General features: G+C 38.5%; 1 pseudogene; it reads left to right on the top strand.

The window, feature by feature from the left end:
- LOC131905578 (calponin-2-like) overlaps nt 1–24,598 on the top strand; it is a 34,697-nt pseudogene that overhangs the window by 6,135 nt on the left and 3,964 nt on the right.

Here is a 24,598-nt window from a genome sequence, read left to right as displayed (position 1 = left end):
TCATTTTCATAATATTAAATCAAATAATCTATGTCCTGGAATATCTTTATATCTTCCAGTATCTTGATCAATATTTTTCTTCATTATAGAAATTTTTCACCCCTTTATTTAGGTTTATGTCTAGTTATATTTATTTGTCCTAAGGCTATTGTAAATGGAAGCAGTTCCATGAAGTCTTTCTTCAGCATTTTGTTGTTATTGGTATGTGTGAAGACTGTAAGTGTTACAACTCTGAGGGAAAAGGTGTCCTGGAACCCTAGAGTCAGGAGCCAAGGAATATCACAGAATCACATCACACACTAAAACTCACACAAGAGATTTATTGGGATGGAAAAACTCAGGAGTGTGGCTGACTCTGGTCAAGTGAGAAGCAGCAGATAACTGAGCAGAAGATAGGTTTATATAGTACTTCTTAGTGGACAGAGCTTTACAGGGTACAGATTGGTGGGATGTTAATCCAGAGCTTGGGCTTGTTACTCTATAGGGTGGGTGCTAAGTTTGGCCATTAGGGCACTTAGAGTGTTTGGTGAGTGGAACCCTGGTGGTTGAGGGGTCCTGAGGGGAAAAGCTGGAACACTCTTGTACCTCAATGGGCTTACCGAGAGAACTTTTTAATGTAAGTTAATTTTGTATCCTGTCACTTTGCTCAATGTGTTGGTCATTTCTCGAAGATTTCTAGTGGAATTTGGAGATCTCTCATTTATAATGTATCATTTGTAAATAGGGATGAATCAAATTCTTTTTCAGTTTGTTGTCATTTCATTTTCTTCACTTAACTTATTTCTTTGGTTAGTCGTTGAATTTGAAAGGAGTGGGGATAGTGGACAGCCCTGTCTAATTCCTGATTTTTTTTTTTTTTCGAGACAGGGTTTCTCTGTGTAGCTTTGCGCCTTTCCTGGAACTCACTTTGCGCCTTTCCTGGAACTCACTTTGGAGACCAGGCTGGCCTCGAACTCACAGAGATCCGCCTGCCTCTGCCTCCCAAGTGCTGGGATTAAAGGCGTACACCACCACCGCCCGGCTAATTCCTGATTTTAATAGGGTTGCTTAGAATTTTTCTCCATGTAGGGTATGTTGACTGTGTATTTATAATATATAGCCTATATTACGGTGAGTTTGGACATTGTCAAAGGCCTTTTGTACACTTATTGAAACAATCATGTGATTTGTCTCTTCATGATTCATTTCATTTGTAACTTTACATAATAATGGCCCCATATCTTTTAATAAATCCAACTTGAATTTTATGGTTGACACGTTTTTTTTAAATGTCTCTCTCTTAGTTAAATTTTTATTGTTGTGAAGCGACACTGTGGTCACCATAACTCTTACAAAGAAAAACATTTAGTTGGGGCTGGCTTGCAGTTTCAGAGGTTTAGTCCATTATCATCATGGCACAATACATGGTGACATGCCAGCAGATATAATGCTGGAGAAGGAGCTAAGTGTTCTATATCAGGATCCAGAGGCAGCAGGCAGAAACTGCTACACTAGGCTTAGCTTGAGAATATGATATCTCAAAGCCCACCTTCACAGTGACACACTTCCTCCAACAAAGCCACATCTACTACAACAGTGCTACACCTCCTAATAGTGCCACTCCCTACGGGCAAAGCATTCAAACATGTGAGTGTGGGGGAGCCAGTTCTACTCAAACTACAATGGTCTCTTACCAGAGAAGGCCTTTATTTTATCTTCAAATTTTAAAAATATATATTTGAAATTATAATGTAGATTTAGGGTTTCTGCTCATACAGACAAAAAAGGTTAGAGATACAGAATAAGACAGATTCATATGGAAAAAACCTCTAAATGTGTTACAGTGTGTTTAAAAATATACATAGGTGCTGGGCGGTGGTGGTGCACGCCCTTAATCCCAGCATTTGGGAGGCAGAGCCAGGTGGATCTCTGTGAGTTCATAGCCAGCCTGGGCTACAAAGTGAGTTCCAGGAAAGGCACAAACCTACACAGAGAAACCCTGTATTGTAAAACCATCAGACTACAGAAGAACACACACACACACACACACACACACACACACACACACACACACACAGAGGCTTGGGAGAGAAAAGAGAAGATATAGACAGTCATAAAAAATAAGTATATAATTTTAAAATAGAAAGTCCTTAAAAAGGGAGTAAAATAATAAAAAAGCCATGTAAAGATGGAAAATATGCAGAGTCTGGATACTGTATGTTACTGAGTTGTCTTTGAATTGTTTGAATGTGGAGGAAGAAACAACAGTTGCTAAGAGACATTTTATTATAAATGTTTCTGGATTAATCCAACCTACATATTTAAAAATATCTTGATTTCAAAATTTAAGTCAAATGATAATGTTACTTTGGAAAAGAGGTTCTGTTTTTGTTTTTGCACAGAAAATGAAAGGCTATGGATTCATTCTGGGTTATAGAAAATCTGGTTTGATCAAGGAAGACCCCCTGAAATCCTGACTTTAGACATTGAAAAATAAACCTAAAGTAACTACAAGATACATAATGTATATTTTATCTACTCAAACATAAAACAAAAAATTATCTTTGGCTGGCTTGTATACAACACACAGTTTATATTTCTATTAATACATATATATATATACATTTAAAAATAAATATATATTATATATATATATTTTAGAACAAGGGGACCAGACACCAATAAAAATGGCCCAGTTGATGCAGCATCCAAAACAGCTTCAAGGCCACTGACTAAGATGATCCAGCCTCACAAAATACTATGGTTAATTCTTAAAAATTATCCTAAATTTTCTCAGGGTCCCATAGGATCACTAGTGCCTTCAGTCAGCAGGAAGTAGTCTAGAGAACTATGCCCACATTCCCAAAAAATAGATTATAGATATTTGTCTTTGTTTAGGGGGTTGGTTATAAATTGTTACTGGTCATAGTCAATCTCTTTCTAAAGAAGAAAGAGGGATATGATATAGAAATGTGGGGAAAAGGGTAGATTATTGAATCTACTTTAATTCAAAAAATAACTGTTAATCTTAATATTTTACATTGGTATGGATTTTAGTTTACTGATACAAATTTAAAGTCAATTTTGTTATATTGTATGTATATTTTTACTCTTGTTTAAAGTATTATGTTTATGCAGCTCATTTAAAAATGTAACATATAATTAAAAATACAGATTAATAGTCATCTATAATAGTCAAACTCATAGTCATGTTAGTTAGGTTTTCTAGGTATACGAAGATATATTTCAATTAGATAGGTAATTTTCAAATACTTCAAAGACATAGAATATGGCACTTAAAATGTTGTAATAATTTAGTCTTTTCTCAACAGTGAGACACATCTGCTCCTGGCAACACCAATTACTTCAAAGAGGATGATGAGCATCAAAGAAACTCCATGTGGAGTTTGTTTTTGACAAAACTGGCCTATCGGGCATGATACTGCCCTTGCCTTGACTGCTGACAGTAAGTATGCTGTCCAGTCTGGACAAGCAGGACACAAAGAAAAGTGACTGCCAAGCTTTGCCAAGATAGTACTACAATTTTTCCTGCTTCTGAAATAAGTCTATCAGATATACTAGACTTATAGGCCAAAGATGGATGACCAAACATTACAGAGAAACTTTTGGGATGTCCAGGCAGCCTGACGTCCCTGTCATTAGGTAACATTACATCCTTCTGTAGTCTGATGGAGTTGAAGACTAGATAGTTATAATTATAGTTTTCCTTAGTTATGATAAAAGGTAAATTAGATATAAAACTTTAGACTAATAAGATAGATACTTGAGTGTTTTCTCTGATTTTGTCAAACACAAATAGACTAGATATTGTAACTATAATTCTTGCTTGATAACTATTTTGTTATATGTAATTTTACTGTGTTAAAATTAAAACCTTCCTTTATGATTAGACAGAAAGGGGGAAATGCTGTGCGCTGTGGGTTGGTCCTTCTGTAACTGTATTTCTCTCATTGGTTGATAATAAAGCTGTTTGGCCAGTGGTGAGACAGGATAAGGTTAGGTAGTACAATTAAACTGAGGACTGAGATGAAGAAGAATGGAGTTGGGACAAACACCAGCCAGCAGCCCAAGAAAGAAGATGCAAAAGGACAAGTAAGCCACGGGCCAAATGGCAATTCATAGATTAATAGAAATGGGTTAATTTAAATGTAAGAGCTAGTTAGTAATAAGCCTAAGCCATCAGCCAAACATTTGTAATTAATATAAACTTCTGAGTGATTATTTGGAAGCGGCTGTGGAACAGGATAGGACAGAGAAACTCCATTTACAGACTGTAACACTAGCAGAACAGGTCGTGTCCCTCACTGGCTGAAGCAATCAGAAGAAAGGATCCTACACATCATCTGGGATATACAATAGAGCTGACCCTGTTTGCGGGGACATGAGTGAACTAGCCCTGAGGGAATGAGAATGGGGGAGCAGCTCATGTTCCTCTCGTATGCAGTTCGGTGACATGGGTGAGGGAAGGATTCCCTCCTCCCCTTGACTCTAGCCACCTGAAGCAGGTGAGGGACCTGACCCAACCTCTCACCAGCTGTAGCACTTGGAGACCAGGTCCTGTACCTTGCCTAGGCAGCACAATAGAACCAACCCTGTTGGCAGAGGTGTGGGTGAGCCACCCCGAAGTTGTGACCAGGGGAGAGCTGTCCTCATTACTCATTTGTCTTCTGGTAGCATGGGCAGGGGAGAGATGTCCTCCCTCAGCCCCCACCCATCAGTGCCTGAGTCAGATGGAAGAACTGTCCTTGCTCCAAACCAGGTGCAACACTAGGGAGAGCTGGCTCTGCACCTCACCTGGGCAGCACAGTAGAGCTGGCCCTGAAGGTGTAGGTATGGAGGAACCTATCTGGAGGATGTGAAAGCCAGAAAACCATCCCAGCCCCTTGATCATCCCTGCAAATAGTGAACTAGCCAGGGCAATGCTGGAGAGCCTACGCTGGCAGTGAAAGCAGGTGAGAGCTGGCAAGCTGACCAACTCTGCAACTACCCAGGCCCAGAACCAGGGTTATGTGTTGGCCCACCCCAACATCCACCCCATCTGTGATCTGCTGGAGCATGGCGGGGGTGTTAGTTCTGTGGACCCAGGGCTGAAGGATCTCCACTTCCATGGCGAGATTTTCCCCTTCTTTCTTCATTTTTCCTCCCTCTTTTCCTCTTAAATTTCATTTTGTTTTATTTTGGATTGTGAAGGGAGATAGGTGGGGTCTGAAGGCATGATGTGAAAGACACAAAGAATAAATAAAAATTAATTAATTATAAAAAGAAACAGACAGCCAATGTTTTACTAAATGTAAAGACACTTGAAGCAATCCCATTTAAGTCAGATACTAGTCAGGAATGTCTATTATACCCACTCATTTATAATATTGTGATCTGAGGAATAGTTGGAGTAATAAGAGAGTAATAAGAGATGAAAATTAAAGTATTAAAAATATGGAAAGACAACATCAATCTATTCCTATTTGCATATGACATGATACAATACTTTAGAGATCCAAAAATTTCTACCAAAAAACTTCTTAAAATGATCTTTTAAAAAAATTCAGCCAAGTGGCAGAATAAAGAATTAACGTCCACAAATCAATTTTATTTCTCTACACAAACATCACACAATGGACACATTCCTATATATAGTAGCATCAGAGAAAAGAAAATATCTAAGAATAAACCCAATTAAGGAAGTGAAGGACATCTACAATGAAAATGTCAGAGCACCAAAGAAGGAGTTAAAAACATGAGAAAATGAAAAAAAAATTAGATGCTCATGAATTGGTAGATTTAATAATTTGAAAATGACAACTTTACAAATCTCATTTGCTAAGGTAGTGAAATACCAATCATAATCGCCATATCATTATCTGAAAAATAGAAAATGATCATAAAATTCATATATAAACAAAAAAGACCCCAGATAGCCAAAAAATCCTGAACAAAAAAAACAGTTCTGGAGAGAGCACTTCGCACTCCATAACCTACTATGATAATAGTAGTAAACAAAGTATGGTGCTAGCATTAACCCAATTATGAAAAATACTGGAACTAAACAGAATGTCAGTTGTGAGACTATGTAGCTTCTGCCATTTAATATCTGAAAAAGATTTTAAAAACATAAGCTGAGGAAAAGAAAACATCTTCAATAAATGGTCCTGGAAAAACTGGACATCCACATGCAGAAGACTGCAATCAGACCTGTATCTATCACCTTGAATAAACATTAACTCCAAATGTATCAAATATCTACCAGTAAAACACAAAACACTGAAACTGGTAGAAGAAAACACACAGTACCCTACAAAATATAGTAGATAAAGGAAAGGACTTTCATGACAGGACTCCATTTGCCCAAGAAATAAGACCAACAATTGACAGGTGGAACATTATAACAAAAAACTTTTACACAAGTCAAGAGGAAGATCATAGAACGGGAGTGAACAATTGTTATCTATATCTCTGATAGAGGATTTATATAAAAATTATAAAAAAATCAAAACATAAAATCACTGATTATAAAATGCACACAGTACATGAACAGAGTGTTCTAATCTATGAGATGGAATCCATGCTTGGGTGGCCAAGAAAAAGACAGGGTAGGATGTACACCTTGAAGGCAAACCAATATTATTGTTCTTCTAAAGAAATACAGCAACAAAGTAACTCCTAATGGCATTCTGCCACACCAATATTTCAGTGTCTAGCTTAGCCATCATCAGAGAACATAGATAAGAAATAACTTTACAAAATGTTCACAGAATCTAGCAATTAGGAAATGCAAATCAAACCAACTTCAAGAGTTCATTTTACCAAAGTCAGAATGCAAAGATCAATGAAACAACGAACAATAAATGCTTGAGGGGTTACGAGAATATCCAAATAGTAAAATAAATAAATAAAATGTGCTACAGGAATTACCAAGGGAGGAGGGATAGATATAATCCCCTGACAGTGGGATCAGGTTCTGTCCCTGGTGCAGGAGCGGGCTTTTTGAAGCCCACTGCCTATGGTGGGACACCTTACACAGCCTTAGTGCAGGGGGAGGGGCTTGGATCTGCCTCAACTGAGTGTATCAGGCTCTGCTGACTCCCCATGGGAGACCTTGCATTGGAGGAGGTGGAAATGGGGGGTGGCTTGAGGGGGAAGGCTGTGGGGTGGAAGGAGGGAGGAGAGGGGTCTGTGGTTGGTATGTAAAATGAATAGGAAATTTCTAAATAATTAAAAGAAACAGAAAAAAGTCAAACAAAAAAGGAGGAAGTTAAAATAACAGTAAAGATATCTGAAATATAAGGAGCTATATTATTATCTGCCTAAACATACTATAATATAAACATGATATAATTATATTATATCTCCAAATATAAAATAAATAATATAAACTGGTCTGACAAAAAAGCACAGACTTTTAAAAGTTGCCTAAATCATCAAAATTCACAATAATTTAGCCCTCTGTGGGCTCTCTCTGTCCCCTCTCCTTTCCGCTCCTTCCCCCCGTTGGTCCCCCTCTCTTCCTTTCCCCCCTTCTCTCTCTCTCTCTCTCTCTCTCTCTCTCTCTCTCTCTCTCTCTCTGTCTTTCTCCCCCCAATAAAGCTTTAAAAAGGTTAAAAAAATTTCACAATAACTTATAATTTTACATCTCTCTCTCTCTCTCTCTCTCTCTCTCTCTCTCTCTCCCTCTCCCCCCCTCTCTCTCTCTCTCTCTCTCTTTTTGGTTTTTCGAGACAGGGTTTCTCTGTGTAGTTTTGGTGCCTGTCCTGAATCAGGCTCTGTAGACCAGGCTGGCCTCGAACTCACAGAGATCCGCCTGCCTCTGCCTCCTGAGTGCTAGGATTAAAGGGGTGCGCCACTGCTGCCCAGCAGTTTCACATCTCTTAAATGTAAGATCCTATGAATATCCAAAGAAAGTTACAAAGGACCACCTTATTCTCATATTTATTCCACATTTTTTATTCTAAAAAAGTAAAAAATAAAGACCATAGCAAAATAAAAGGAAATTCAGCAGAGGAATCACCATATACTGAGATTCCCAAGACCAGCACCTGAAACTTGGAATTTAACTTTGTGGGCTCTAAAGACCTTGGGTAACAAGTTTCTTTATAAATATTTAGTCTTTTGTTATATCTTGACTTAAGTATGAAGATAGGGTTAGACAGCATGAATGCTAATATGTTAGTTGCTGATGCGTGAAATGATAGAGAAATAAGAGAAAGAAAACTACAAACATCTAATTAATGTTTGCAGAAGCAGTATTTTAATAAATAGGAAAAGCATTCATGTCAATTAAATCGTCTTTTCTGCAAGTGGTCACATATCCTTAGCTGTTATTTATAGGTTCCTTCCTCTAGGACTTTTCTTTATCACTTCATCCTCAGCAAGCACTTCAGCAAGTGCAGATTATTTACTAGGTGGCATGGACCATATAATCCTTATTACAGAGCTGGGTAATTTATTATTTTTTCCTAGATTGTGTCCTTCTACTTTGCCATTAATATTAATTACAGAACATAGTAACACTAGGAGATACTCTAAGGAATTTTCATCGTTATAGACATACTTCCCCTTCTTCTTTTTTGGAGAAGTATAAATTTCCATAGTAGTTTGAATTAATCAGACCTCCTAATATAGTTATTCACTTTCCAACTAGGTTGCTCCAGAGCATCAGGAGCCCAAAATGGCCATAAGAAACTATTAATTTCCAAAGCAATGCAATGAATGGTGGTATCATTTCTGAAACTCTCTCGTCTTTGAAGAGACTGAACTTTTGCCACACCTTGACATTGAGTTAATAATATGCCTTGATATCATTTGAGATTAGTGTATTATACATTCCACATAATTAATCTTTTATAATTTATGCTAAACTAAATTAATAAATGGCATTAATGATAAGTTATGCATATTTCAATTTCAAGAAAATTTGGTATTGTTTGCATTATGATAATCACTTTCTGAAAGCAGACAAAAGATTTAAATAAACCTATGCCATGTACTCTTTGTATTTTTTATTTTTAACTGTAAAATAACAATACAAACAGAAAATATATGTTGAATGGATAAACGTCAATAAACTAAGAGTTCTCTAGGTTTATGTGCATTTCAGGAGTATTCCACACCTTTTTTTTTTTTATCTTTTTTTAAAAAAAGATTTATACAGCATGTATGACTGCAGGCCAGAAGAGGGCACCAGATCTCATTACAGATGGTCGTGAGCCACCATGTGGTTGCTGGGAACTGAACTCAGGACCTCTGGAAGAGCAGTCAGTGCTCTTAACCTCTGAGCCAGCTCTCCAGCCCTGAGTATCCCACACCTTTACAATCGATTTCTACACATTTTCCTTAGAAGTTTTTATGAATCAAACGAAAACTTCATAAATTCCATGGGGGTATAGTCACCTCCTACTGACCACAACTTCTACTTCACTTCTTGGGTTCTGCTTAACTTTGAGTCTAGTTTAGGTCTACAGAACATGATAGGGACAGGAATATTGTCTTATGTAACAGCCCCGAGGGACAGGAATATTGTCTTATGTAGCAGCCCTATATGGAAAGGTGTTGTCTCCTCTAAACTTAAGGCAAGGGTAAATCCCTCAGGAAAGGACAAAAATGGCAATAGTGGAGAGTGTGGGGATGGGTGTACCCTTTCCTAAGAGTGGGGACACTATTTCCTCAGGCTGAATGAGACTGTCAGAATCTGTTGAGTCAATACCTTCAATATTCGCAGGATACTGCAACAGATCACAAAACCAAACAACAGTATTCCGTTGTTTCCAATCGTGACCCTAACTCAACTGCTGACAACTTCCAAGTCTGTGAATTAAATTTGTATTTAAACACAGAGAATTGTACAATGAGAAATTAAGTCTGGTTTTCTCTAATTTGAAATCTATGGCTGTTATAGCATTCTCTTCCAGGAAACATTTAGAAATATTCAGATTGTGTAAGCAATTATAAATCCAGTCAATGTTACTCTTATTCAATCTCCCTTTTTCTTGTGTTAATTTTTCTTCAGTTGTTAAAAGGAACCAGACAGCACAATTATTTTTTGTAATTTTCAATCCTGTCAATATTTTATATATTTAGTATTACTAAATTCCTTATACCATAAAAGAGGTGAATCAGGAAAACCAAATGCATTTCTGTTAGACAGTTTATTAAATAGGTTATATCATAGGTATCAGGGCTCTTCGTTTGTAAGGTTTAAAGTTATCATGGAAGCCCCACTTGCCTAAGGACATGTAACATACTCGAATGTTAGATATTAGAATTCATGTAAGATAACAAGTTACATGTTCAGTAAACAAGTTTGGTTGTCCCAACTTTACAGGATGTAGTTGATCACATGTAGACAGGAGATACATAGAAAGGAAGTATGTCAGGATGTATGCTTGCTCCAGATTGGACCAAGGTGGAAAGTACCATAGCCTTGTGGGTTTTGCCTTTATGAACACCTGACTAGCCTAATTCAGTGGCATTCTCTGGGAATCCTGGGTATGTACTAGATCATTGTCTACCTTCCTGGCCTGTATCTAATAAAGTTTGCTTTAATTGAACAATCATGGTTACGGGCTTTCTCCTCAAAATTTCAGGCTTAACAGATGCTACCAGAGAATCTTTATTAACTGAATATTTAATCCATTTTGAGAAATGCCACCAATTTGCAACAAGCACACTACAGAAATTTATCCTTGCAGTTGTATTTCTCCAGAACCATTCCTGATAAGATAAATAAATAAAAATAAAAGTAAGTCTTTTTTATCTGTATAACTGGCATTTTGTTTTAAATTTTAAGTATAAAATATAAGGTATTGGGTAACATTATAGCACCATTTAACAAAGTGTCTTAGCATTTTTATTGCTGTGAAGAGAACCCATGACCATGGCAACCCCTTATATGAGAAAGAATTTAATTTAGGCTGACTTACAGTTCAAAGGTTTTGTTCATTATCCTCACAGCAGGAAGCATGGTGGCATGCAGGCAGACATCGTGCTGGAGAGGTAGTTGAGAGTTCTACATCCAGATCATCAGGCAGCTGTAAGAGAGTAACACCAGGACTAGCTTGAGCATTTGAAACCACAAAGTAAATCCCCAGTGACACACTAATCCAACAAGGTCACACCTACTCTAACATGGCCATGTTTTTTTTTTTTTTTAAAGATTTATTTATTATGCGTTCTGTCTGCAGGCCAGAAGAGGGCACCAGATCTCATTACAGATGGTTGTGAGCCACTATGTGGTTGCTGGGAATTGAACTTAGGACCTCAGGAAGAGCAGTCAGTGCTCTTAACTGCTGAGCCGTCTCTTCAGCCCCATGACCATGCTTTTTAACAATGCAATTAATTCCCTATGGGCCCTTGGGGACCATTTCCTCTCAAAACACCACATTCCACTCCCTGGTCATGATAGGCTTGTAGTCATATCATAATGAAAAATGCATTTGGCCCAACTTCAAAAGTCCCCATAGTCTATCACAATATCAGCACTATTTAAAATTCCAAAGTTCAGTGACTCTTCTTAGACCTATACAGTCTCTTAATTGCAATCTCCTTTAAAATGACAATAAAAAAGCAGATTACATACTTCCAACATATAATGACATAGGATGTACATTACCATTCCAAAAGGGAGGAAAAGGATGCATAGTGATGAAATACAGTACCAAAGCAAGGTTAAAAACAAGCTGGGAAAAACTCCTGCATCTCCATGTCTGATGTCAAAGCACTGTTCAGATCTCCAATTCCTTTCAGATTTTTTTTTTGGCTGCAGTACACTCCTCTCTCTTGGGCTTATTCCACATCCAGTCTGCAGCTTTTCTCAGCAGATATCCCATGGCTCTGACATCTTCAATATCTTGGGGGTTTCCATGGCAATCTATGCTTCACTATCCTTAACAGTTTCATGCCAAGTCTTCTCTAGGTCTCCATGCAAGGATACCCCTGACACATGTCTGGCCTCAGTGGCTTTCCTTAGTTGCAGATGGAGATTCCATAACCATAAACACTTTCTTGTATTCTTGACTCTAAAGCCAGAAACATGTGGCCAAAGCTGCCAAGATCTCTGATTGCTGGGAGTAGAACATACCCCACTCGTTCAAATAAACTTCTACTAGCTTTATGTTTTTGATGGTTTCCTTCAGTGCCTAAGCTTGGCTTTCCTGGAACTTGATCCCTAGATAAGGCTAGACTTGAACTCAGAAATCTGCCTGCTTCTCTGCCTTCCCATTGAAGGGATTAAAGCCATGCCCTGCCATATCCAGCTCTTAACTTTTCTTTAATTCCTTTTCACAAGTTGGAAGCTTAGTTGAGTGGGGTCTTGCTCTGAGGACACTGCTTACTTTATTCCATTTAACATCAGACATTTTTAAAATTGGTTTACCTCCTTGAACTCAGGACTTACCTCCATTCTACTTCCTAGTACTTATTTTCTTCTCAAATTGAACATTTTCAATTTTTCCTTTCCTTGCTTGTTCCTTTTCATTATAGATCATCATAGGAGTGCATATTAATAAACACATGACAGAGTCAATACTAGGCTCTTTTGAGATTTCTATGCCAGTGCAATTAATCCCAAATGCTTCAGTTTAGCCTTGGGCAGACTTTTCAGACAAGGGCAAAAAGAAGCCACATTATTCACCAAAATATCACAAGAACAGTCTCTATGCCTCATACAAATAGTCTTCTCCTCTGAATCCTCTTGAGCCAGCCCCCATAATTCAAATCACCCTCAGCACCACTGTCTTCCATGCTACTACTAGTATGGCCTACTAAGCACCACTTAAAGGGTCCAACTGCTTTTCTAGTCCAAAGTCACAAAGTGCTCCATATTTCTCCAAAGATATGGTCCAGTCTATCACAGCAATAACCTCAGACTCTGGTACCAACTTCTGTTTTAGTTAGGGTTTTTTATTGTTGTGAAGAGACCTCATGACCATAGCAACTCTTACAAGAGACATAATTTAATTGGGGGCTGGCTTTCTGGTCAGAGGTTTAGTCCATTAACATGGTGGGAAGCATGGTGATATGCTGGAAAACATGGGGCTGGAGAGGTAGCTAGGAGTTCTACATCTGGATCATCAGGAAACAGGAAAAGAGAGTGACACCAGGACTGACTTGAGCATTTGAAATCTCATGTGACACACTTCCTCCAACAAGGCCACATCTCATAATAGTGCCACTTCCTATGGCCCTATGGGAGCTATTTTCATTCAAACCACCAGACCAAGTGTGTTTAGTAGACCCAACTCCTTCTTTCTTTTATTGAAAACAGAATTTTTTATACAATATACCATAATAGTGCTTTCCCCTCTCTCTATGCATCTTAGTTTCTCCCCAACTGTGCCCGGCCCCCATTGAGATACACCCCTTTCTCTCTCAGAAATGAGCAGGGGCATAAGGAATAATAATAAAATATAATAAGATAAAACAAAAACATACTCTTCGAATAAGTCCAGACAAACAAACACATAATAAGAGCCCAAGAAAAGGCACAAGAAACAGATAAAGACTCACTCATTTGCAAATTCAGGAATCCCATAAAAACACAAAACTGAAAGCTATAACATAAATGCAAAGGATCTGTAGGGGAAAAGTAAATAAAATAAAAACAATCATGAAAAGAAATAAATGCAAATGCCCTGACATGAACTTATGAGGCAAGGAACTACCAAAGGTTCCAGTGAGTTTGTTGTCTGTTTGCTCTCTACGCTAGGCATATGGCCTACCCTTAAACGTTTGTTTCAAACAAAGAGGGGAAGGAAAGAGAGAGGAAATATAAGGAGATTCAGCTGAAATTAAGGTCCATTTAAGTGATAGTATGGAAATGTAAATCAGTAGAAACTTCCCAAACTATTTACATATTTGCAAAACCAATTTAAATGAAACTTCCAAATAATTGGAAAGACAGAGCACCAACTGGAAATACCTTGTAATCAAATGAAGCCTCAAGTTCCAGGAATGGATTAAACCTAATTGAGTTGTTGTCCAAAAGGATTCCACAAGAACAACCCAGGCTGTTGCCAAGGCTATAGGTTGTTCTCCACAAACTGATGGCAAGGCTTCATTCTGAAGAAAATACCTGCACAAACCATTGAACATGGAGAAGTCTAGCTGATTCCTACCTAGAGCATTTATCTCTCGGCTAGTTTTCATGGTACCAGAAGATACTCTGCAAACCACCAAAGCAGAAATATAAACACCAACCCAGCTATAAACTCTACTATCTACTATGGTGTCCTGCCTGTAAGATATGTTAGGGCAAATGGAGGCAAAAAGCTTTTGGGAGTAACCTACCAATATCTGATTTAACTTGAGGCCCACTTTATGAGATGAAATCCATAACTGATACTGCTTGGGTGACTGTCTTAGCCTGTGTTCTATTGCTTTGAATAGACACCAACCAACTACCACAGCAAGTCTTATGAAGGAAAGCATTTAAGTGGGGCTGGCTTACAGTTTCAGGTGTTTAGTCCATTGTCATCATGGCAGAGAACATGCCAGCATGAAGGTAGACATAGGGCTGCAGAAGTAGCTGAGAGTTCTACATGTGTACCTGCAGGGAGCAGGAAGAGAGAGACACTGGGCCTGGCCTGGGCCCTTGAATCTTCCAAGTCCACTCCCGGTGACACAGTTCCTCTGACAACAAGTCCACACCCAGTGACCCAATTCCTCCAACAAAGCCACAATTTCTACAACATGACCACAACTCCTAATTCTTTCAAATAGTGCCACTACCTGGTGATCAAGCATTCATATCTATAAACCTAAGGGGTCCATTCTTCTTCATATCACCATATTCCATTCTCTGGACCCCATAGGCCTGTATGTATTTATCATAACGCAAAAATGTATTCAGTCCAAGTTCAAAACTCCCCATAGTCTATCACAGTCTGAACATTGCTTAAAAGACTAAAAGTTGGATTTTGTCAAAGGCCTTTTCAGCATCTAATAAAACAGTCATGTGGTTTTTTTCTTTCAGTTTGTTTATATGGTGTATTACATTGACAGACTTTCGTATGTTGAACCATCCTTGCGTCTCTGGGATAAAGCCTACTTGATCATGGGGGATAATGTTTCTAATGTGTTCTTGGAGTCAGTTTGCCAATATTTTATTGAGTATTTTTGCAACAATGTTCATGAGGGAGATTGGTCTGTAATTCTTTGTTGCATCTTTGTGTGGCTTGGGAATCAGAGTAACTGTAGCCTCATAAAGGAGTTTGATAACCTTCCTTCTGCTTCTATTGTGTGGAACAATTTGAAGACTAACTCTTCTTTGAAAATCTGGTAGAATTCTGCATTGCCTTGTGGGAGGCCTTGCCTTCTTGTGGGTGGGAATAGAGGGTGGGCTAGGAGGGGGAGGCTGGGGGGGGGGAAGGAGGAGGGAAGAGGAGGATCTTTGATTGGTGTGTAAAATGAATGAAAAAATTTTCTTAAAAAAAAGCCTAAGCCAAGCTTTCATAAATAATAATAAAAAAGTCTAAAAGTTAAGTCTCTTCTGAGGCTCATAGTAATCTTTCTCTCTCTCTGTCTCTGTCTCTGTCTCTCTCTCTCTCTGTCTCTGTCTCTCTGTCTCTGTCTCTCTCTGTCTCTGTCTCTCTCTGTCTCTCTCTCTCTCTCTTTTGGTTTTTCGAGACAGGGTTTCTCTGTGTAGCTTTGCGCCTTTCCTGGAACTCACTCTGTAGACCAGTCTGGCCTCAAACTCACAGAGATCCGCCTGCCTCTGCCTCCCAAGTGCTGGGATTAAAGGCGTGCACCACCACTGCCTAGCCTCATAGCAATCTCTTAACTGCAACCTCCTGCAAAATCAAGAGGCTAATCTCACACTTCCAACATACAATGGCAGAGAATATACATTATCGTTCAAAGAGGGAGGAAAGGGAGCATAGTGAAGAAATACTGGACCAAATCAAGACCCAAAACCATCAGGGCCAATTCCAAACTCTGTATCCCCGTGTCTTACATCAAAGCACTCTTATATCAAAGTTCTCCAATTTAGTCTCAGGGAGATTTTTTCGGACAAGGGCTGAAAGCAGCCACATTATTCATCAAAATATTACAATGATGATCTCTAGGCCATTTACTCATATTCTTCTTCTGTGAAACCTCTTGAGCCAGACTGTCATAATCTACATTGCTATCAGCACCATTGTATTCCATGCTCCAAGTAGTATGACCCATTATGCTCCACTTAAAAGGTTCAATTGCTTTCTTAACCCAAAATCCCAAAGTCTACATTCTATCAAAAAGTATCATGGTCAAACCTGTCCCAGCAATATCCAGTTGCCTGGTTCCAATTTCTGCCTTAGTTAGCATTTTATTTCCATGAAGAAACATCATTACAATGGCGACTCTTATAAAAAAAACATTTAATTGTGGCTTTCTTACATTTTCAGAGGTTTCCTTCATTGTCATTATGGCAGCATGCAGGCAAATGTAGTGCTGAATAAGTAGCTGGAAGCTTACATCTGGACCCACAGACAGCAGGAAGAGGGAGGCCCTGGGCCTGGCCTGGGCTCTTGAAACTCCAAAGCCTATCCCTAGTGACGCACTTCCTCCAACAAGGCCACAACTACTCCAAAAAGGCAACATCTCCTAGTCTCTTTAAGAGATTTATTGATTTCCTCCATTATTTTGGTTGTATTTTCCTCAATTTCTTTAAGGAAATTTTTTTATTCCCTCTCTTAAAGAATATCAAGAAAACCAAGAAAAACAAACAAACAGTTGATGGAAACAAATAAAACAGTTCAAGATCTGAAAATGAAAATAAAAGCAGTAAAGAAAACACAAACTGAGGGAATTCTGGAAATATAAAATCTAGGTTAGCAAACAGGAACTACACATGCAAGTATCATCAACAGAACACAAGATATGGAAGGGAGAATCTCGGGCACTGAAGACACGATAGAAGAAATAGATACTTCGGTCAAAGAAAATGTTAAATCTAAAAAGTTGCTGATGCAAAACATCCAGGAAACCTGAGACACTATGAAAACACCAAACCTAAGAATAATAGGTGCAGATGGAGTTATCTCCAGTCCCATCCGGGCCCGCAGCAACTCAGACCCAAATAAACACACAGAATCTTATATTATTTAAACTATTTGGCCTAATGGCTCAGGCTTCTTGCTATCTAGTTCTTATATCTTAAATTAAATCATTTTTAATCAATCTACAAGTTGCCATGTGGCTTGTGGCTTACCGGTACTGTCACATCATGCTTCCTCTGACTCTGGTGATTCTTGATTCAGCCTTCCTGTTCCCAGAATTCTCTTCTCTGCTTATCCCACCTATACTATACTTCCTGCCTGGCTACTTGCCAATCAGCATTTTATTTTATTTTATTTTTTTAATAAATATTTTTATTTCATAATTAATTTAATTTTACATATCAGTCATGGATTCCCTGTCCTCCCTCCTCCCACCCCCAACCTTCCCCCTCAATCCACCCCCTATTCCCACCTCCTCCAAGGCAAGGTCTCCCCTGGGGAGTCAGTCCAGCCTGGTAGATTCAGTTGAGGCAGGTTCAGTCCTCTCCTCCCTGCACCAAGGCTGAGCAAAGTATCTCAGCATAGGCCCTAGGTTCCAAAAAGCCAACCATGCACCAAGGACAGGTCCTGGTTCCACTGCCTGGGGCCTCCTAAATAGTTTAAGCTCATCAACTGTCTCACTTATCCAGAGGGCCTGGTCCAGTTCCATGGGGACTCCTCAGCTATTGGCTCACAGTTCATGTGTTTCCACTAGTTTGGCTATTTGTCCCTGTGCTTTTTCCAATCATGGTCTCGATATCTCTTTCTCATATAATCCTTCCTCTTGCTGGTTGGATTCCTGGAGCTCCACCTTGGGTTTGGCTGTGGATCTCTGCATCTGCTTCCACCAGTCACTGGATGAGGGTTCTATCATGACAGTTAGGGTGTTCGGCCATCTGATCACCAGAGTAGGTCAGCTCAGGCACTCTCTTGACCATTGCCAGTAGTCTATAGTGGAGGTATCTTTGTGGATATCTGGAGACCTCTCTAACACTCTGCTTCTTCCTATTCCCATGGGGTCTTCATTTATCATGGTGTCTCTTTCCTTGTTCTCCCACTCTGTTCCTGATCCAGCTGGGATCTCCCACTCCCCTAAGCTCACTTTTCCCCACCCCTTGCCATCCATTACCTCCCCTCATCCCCAGTTTGCTCATGTAGATCTTATCCATTTCTCTGTTTCTGGGTGATCCCTGTTTCTTTCTTAGGGTCCTCTTTACTAGGTAGCCTCCATGGAGTTGTGAATTGCAGTCTTGTTATCCTTTGCTTTACATCTAGTAGCCACTTATGAGTGAGTACATACCATGTTTGTTTTTCTTCATCTGGGTTACCTCACTCAGGATGATATTTATTAATTAATCAGAGCAACACATTCACAGCATCCCCAGCACTTCCCCTTTTCTTTTCTTTTTTTAAAGGGAAAGTTTTAACTTTAACATAGTAAAATTATGTATAACAGAACAATTATCAAGCAAGAATTACAGTTATAATATCTAGTCTATTTATAATATCTAGTCTATTTGTATTTGGCAAAATTAAACAAGATATTCTATCTATTCTATATTTGTGAGTCTAAGGTTTTATATCTAACTTATCTTTTATCATAACTAAGAAAATTATAACTATCTAGTCTTCAACTACATCAAAGACCTCAGAAGGATATAATATTCCCTGAGAAATGGGAGAAGGATGCAAGCAACTTTTGGGAGTCTTGTGAGAACAGACAGAGACACCTGGCAGCCTGAACAGTCATCCAAAGTTCCTCTGTAAAGTTGGGGCATCTGTCTTCAGCCCACAGGCCTAGAGTCTCTCAGTCACTTTTCTCTGTGTCCTCTAGAATGTCTGGCAGTTTCCTCTGTGAATCAAGAACCTGAAGGATCATTTTACCAGGCAAAGTTCAGTGGTTACCTTCCTATGTGTCCTGCATGTCCAGTTGATCAAGCAATCCAGGCAAGAACAGTTTCTTGCCCAAATGGCTATTTTTGTCAAGAAGAAGATATATTCTATATAGAGTGTTTTTGATGCCCATCCTCCACTCTGAAGTAAATTGGTCCTACCAGGAGCAAACATGTCTCACTGACCAGAAAGTCTAAGGTTTTAAAACATTTTAAATGCCATATTCTGTAGGTCTTTGAAGTGTTTGAAGATTACCTATCTATCTGAAATATATCTATTTATGCCTAGAAAACTTAACATGACTATAAGTTTGACCATCATAGAAGACTAATTTTTAATCTGTATTTTTTAATTATCCATTACAATTTTAAATGAGTTGCACAAACATAATACCTTAAACAAGAGTAGAAATAGACATATAGTATAACAAAATTAACTTTAAATTTATAATAAACTAAAATCTATAGCAATTTAAAACATTTTACACAAGTTGTTGCTTTATAATAATAGATTTATTAATGTACCTTTTATCGTTTCTATACTATCCCTCTTTCTTCTTTAGAAAGAGATTGCATTTATAATCAACCTTTTTATATTATATTATATTATTTTATTTTATTAGCAATATGCTTGGGTTTAGAGAAGGAGTGAGCCAATTCCATCTCCAAAGCCAGCTTGGTATATTTGGGAATTTGGGCGTAGTTTCTCATACTGCTTCCTGCTGGATGAGGGTGCTGTATTCTCATGGAAACATAAAGAAAATTTTAGGATTATGGAGTAGTCTTTGACGCTGCATTTTCTGAGCCAGTTGCCTTGAAACTGTTTTGGATGTTGGATTGTCTGGGCCATGGTGTCACTGGAGACCTTTCAGGGGGTCTTAGCTGGTCTAACCTGATGTATCTTAGTCTGGAACAAATCCATAGCCTCTTGCTTTCTTTGGAAACAAAAGCAGGGCTCCTTTCCAAAGTAACATATCCTTAAGATCCAAATGTTTAAGTCAAGATAGCTTTAAAATATACATATTGGTTGAACTTAGCATCCTTTACAATCAAATGTTTTTCTGCAGTTAAATATCCCAAAGACAACACAACCCAGATTTTTTGTGTGATATCCATCTTTACATGGCTTACTTTTATATTACTTTTACTTTTTTAAAAAAGTCTTTATTTTTTAAAACTTTCTACTTTTTTAATATAACTGTTGATACTTCTTTTTTCCTTTAAGCCTACATACATTTTTACACATATTGTAAACCATTTAAAGTCTTGTTCCATCTGAATCTGTCTTATTGTATAACTATTGTGTAACTATTGTTTTAAACTGCAGCGGCTAGTACTGAAGCGGCCTTGGCTGCTGGCTTTGCCCAACTCAGCTTCCCAACATGGCAGTGGTACGTTTACCACCAGCTCTGGATCTGGAAGCCACATGTACCATCAACTCTCAGAAGCAGTGGGTCTATGTTTCTATCAAAGCAGCATGTAGCCCAGAAACCTCTCTCTCTCTCTCTCTCTCTCTCTCTCTCTCTCTCTCTCTCTCTTGTACTAGTAAAAGCTAAATCTGTCATACAGTGCTCTGTGCGGCTTGGAGACGTCTCATTCCCACCGTGCTGCAGGTCAAGTGCACACACCATGAACCCGCCACAGAGTAGCTCAAGCCTGCAGGCTGTGGCTAACTTGAGAGAGACAACTAGGAAGCTGTTTTTAGCTCCGTTTTAGAATCTGTTTTTTTTTGGGGGGGGTTTAGGTGGAAAATCTTGCCCCATGTTTTTGCGCCATTTGTAGCTGGAGTTATCTCCAGTCCTGCCTGGGCCCGCAGCCACTCAGACCCAAATAAACACACAGAATCTTATATTATTTAAACTATTTGGCCTAATGGCTCAGGCTTCTTGCTATCTAGTTCTTATATCTTAAATTAACCCATTTTAATCAATCTATAAGTTGCTAAATGGCTTGTGGCTTACTGGTACTTTCACATCATGCTTCCTCTGCCTCTGGCTGGTGACTCCTGACTCAGCCTTCCTATTCCCAGAATTCTCTTCTCTGCTTATCTCACCTATACTATACTTCCTGCCTGGCTACTGGCCAATTAGCTGTTTATTTATCAATCAATCAGAGCAACACATTCACAGTATCCCCAGCAAACAGGAATAGAAAGAAAAGATTCCCAGCTCAAAGGCCTAGAAAATATTTTTAGCAAAATCATAGAAAAAAGTTTTTCTAACCTAAAAGGGACAAGATGCTTACAGAATAACAAATAAATTAGACCATAAAAGACAGACCCCTTGCCACACACTAATCAAAACACTAAACACACAATACAAGGAAAGACTATTAAAAGCTGCAAGAGAAAAAGGCCAAGTAACATATAAAGCAGACTTATTAGATTTGTACCCGACATTTCAGTGGAGAATCTAAAAGTCAGAGGGCCTGGACAGATGTGCTGCAGACTCTAAGAGACCATGGATACCAGGCCAGACTTCTATACCCAGCAAATCTTTCAATCACCATAGATGGAGAAAACAAGATACTCCATGATAAAGTCAAATAAAAACAATAAATATCCACAAATCCAGTCCCACAAATGGTTGAAAAAAAATTTCATCACAAGAAGGTTAACTGCACCCACAAAAACACAGGAAATAAATAATCTCTAACCAGCATAACAAAGAAGGAAAACACACACACACACACACACACACACACACACACACACACACTACCACCATCAAAAACTACAATAAACTAACAGGAGTTAACCATCATTGGTTATTGATATCTCTCAACATCAGTGGACTCAATTTCCCAGTAAAAAGACACAGACTACCAGAATGGATGCAAAACCAAGACCCATCTTTCTGCTGCAAACAAGAAACACATCTCAACATTAAATATAGACATTACCTGCTACGGACCACAAGAATATATTATAAGAACTCAGCTGGTTATGGCAAAGCCACTACCTGAAGGGATCAAGGAATTCCTTCAGAGGAAGCCAAATTCCAAGGAGCTTTTGGTGTTATTTGACTTGTTATATATCAGCTGTGCTCTGTTCTGAAAATCATGTGTGCCTTCATAACTTTCCCAATTGATTTTTTCCTGAGAATTGCTAACAGTATGGACTGATCACTATTTGTACATATACGTTTGAGGTATTTGGAGAACAACCCAGGAAAGACTTCCTTCCCTCAGGCCCATCTGTTTCTTCTCCTTTTAGAGCTGGAATCAGGTATCTCCCTTAGCCACTAACAGGAACAACAGTCCAGACCACCACATTCTAGTCTCCTGATTTAAGGTAAATTCCTCAAGGAGACAGCACCTATGTCAGGTGGATGTTAAGTAATAGCTTCACACAATTTAGCTTGGACCCTCCTTTTCTTACAACCTTACTAACTTTATAGACCTCTAACTCCTTACCTAACCACTTCTAAGAATATTTAGATAACCTTCTGTGCTGACAGCTATGCACAGGCAGAACCTCAATTCAAGCCTCCCTGTAATTATCATCATTGGCAGCATCTGGCCAGGTCGATCCCCAAATGGTGGAAAGTACCTTATCAGAGATACCTCTGTACTATCTAAGAACAGACTGAAGCATCCAGACTACCTGTTTGAGAAGGCCTGGCGGATGTGCCAATTAAGCTTAACTTTAACTTTCTCCTTTCTAAAGTCTTATCTCTAGCTTTAGATCCACCCTTAACAATTAACTCAGAACTAAAGGGTTCTAATTTACAGGTACATCTAGCTGTGATGGAAGTTGCCTAGCCAAGTTACCTAGTGATGGAGCACACTCGCCAGAAGTGGTAGGAGCAGAGATAGCTTGGAGAGATAAGGGTCAAAGGAATAAAAAGACAGTTTTATTTTCAGAGAAGAAAGATAGAACTTAGAGGTATAAGGAGACGGAGAGGAAAAGAGGAGGAGAGAACCTGAGGAGGGAGAACTGAGAGGGATAAGGAGGATTCTGACCAGAGAGAATGTGTGGATGAGATAGAAGATGAGGAAGAGCCAGATGGGGAAGTGCTAGTTGGGTAATAACGAGATGAGAAGGACCTAGATGAGGCAGAATTAAGATGAGAGAATTAAAATAGAACTTAGAGGGAACAGTAGATAAAGGTAAAGAGAAATCAGGCAAGAAAGGAGCTAAGCACAAGAATGGAACTGAAGCTGTGTAGATAGGATTCTATCCCAGAGGAATTAAAGCAAGCGGACTAAAGAGCTCAGTGTGCTGAGATTCTATTCCCTGAAATTAGTCCTCACCATTTGTAGTTTTCTCTCCTGAGCCTCTGGGAAGTATAATATTAAGGCTGGTCCTCTTAATATTACACAAGAATTATCTCAAAATAAAGGGTTGGAAAAAGATTTTCCAAGCAAATAGCTCCAAGAAGCAAGGTTGTGTGGCTATTCTAATATCTAACAAAATAGACTTCAAACCAAAATTTGTCAAAAGAGATGAGGAAGTGCAGTTGATATTCATCAAAGTATAAATCCACTAAGATGACATTGCAATTCTTAGCATCTATCCTTCAAACACAAGGGCACCTTTGTTTGGAAAGGAAAGACAACTAGAGCTTAAATCACCCACTGATCCTCACATATTGATGGTGGGAGACTTCAACACCCAACTCTCACCAATGGACATGTTATAGAGACAAAAACTAAACAGAGAAATAATGGAGCTAACAGACATTATGACTCAAAAGGACATAATGGATATCTACAGAACATTTCACCCAAGCACAGAAGAATACATTTCCTTCTCATTATCTAATGGAACCCTCTCCAAAATTGAACACATATTAGGTCACAAAGAAAGTCTAAGAGATACAAGAAAATTGAAATAACTCTCTACATCCTATCAGAGCACAATGAATTAAAGCTAGATTTCAACAAAAACCAGAAACAACAGAAAGCCTACAAAGTCTTGAAAACTGAACAAATATACTAAATTACTACTGGGTCAAGGAAGAAATAAAGAAGGAAATTAAAGACTTCCTAGAATTCAAAAAAAATGAATGCACAGCAAGTTCAAACATATGGGACACAATGAAAGCAGCGTTAAGTGGAAAGAAAGTTCATAGTACTAAGCACCTTTGTAAAGAATTTGGAGAGATCTCATACTAGCAAGTTAATGGCACACCTGAAAGCTCAATAATAAAAAAAACAACCACAGCCAAAAATAGTAGACATACAGCGGGAAAAAATCAAACTAAGGGCTGAAATCAATAAAATAGAAACAGAGATCAGTACTAAGAATGAATGAATGAAACAAAGAGTTGGTTCTTTGAGAAAATCAACAAAATAGACAAAACCTTATCCTAACCAACTAAAAGGCACAGAGAGAATATCCAAATTAACAAAATCAGAAATAAAAAGGGAGACATAACAAAAGACACTGAAGAAATCCATAGAATCATTAAGTCATACTTCAAAAACCTGTACTCTTAAGAGCAGCAAAGGAAAAAAGGTCAAGTAACATATAAAGGCAGACCTATTAGAATTATACCCGACTTCTCAGTGGAAACTCTGAAAGACAGAAGGTCCTGGACAAGACGTTCTGCAAATACTAAGAGACCATGGATGCCAGCCCAGACTACCATACCAAGAAAAGTTTTCACTTGCCATAGGTGGAGAAAACAAGATATTCCATGACAAAACCAGATTTAAACATTACATATCCACAAATCCAGCACTACAGAAAGT

Source organism: Peromyscus eremicus, chromosome 3 (assembly GCF_949786415.1).
Source record: "Peromyscus eremicus chromosome 3, PerEre_H2_v1, whole genome shotgun sequence".
NCBI classification, from domain to species: Eukaryota; Metazoa; Chordata; class Mammalia; order Rodentia; family Cricetidae; genus Peromyscus; species Peromyscus eremicus.
This window is presented reverse-complemented; position numbering and strand designations above follow the sequence as displayed.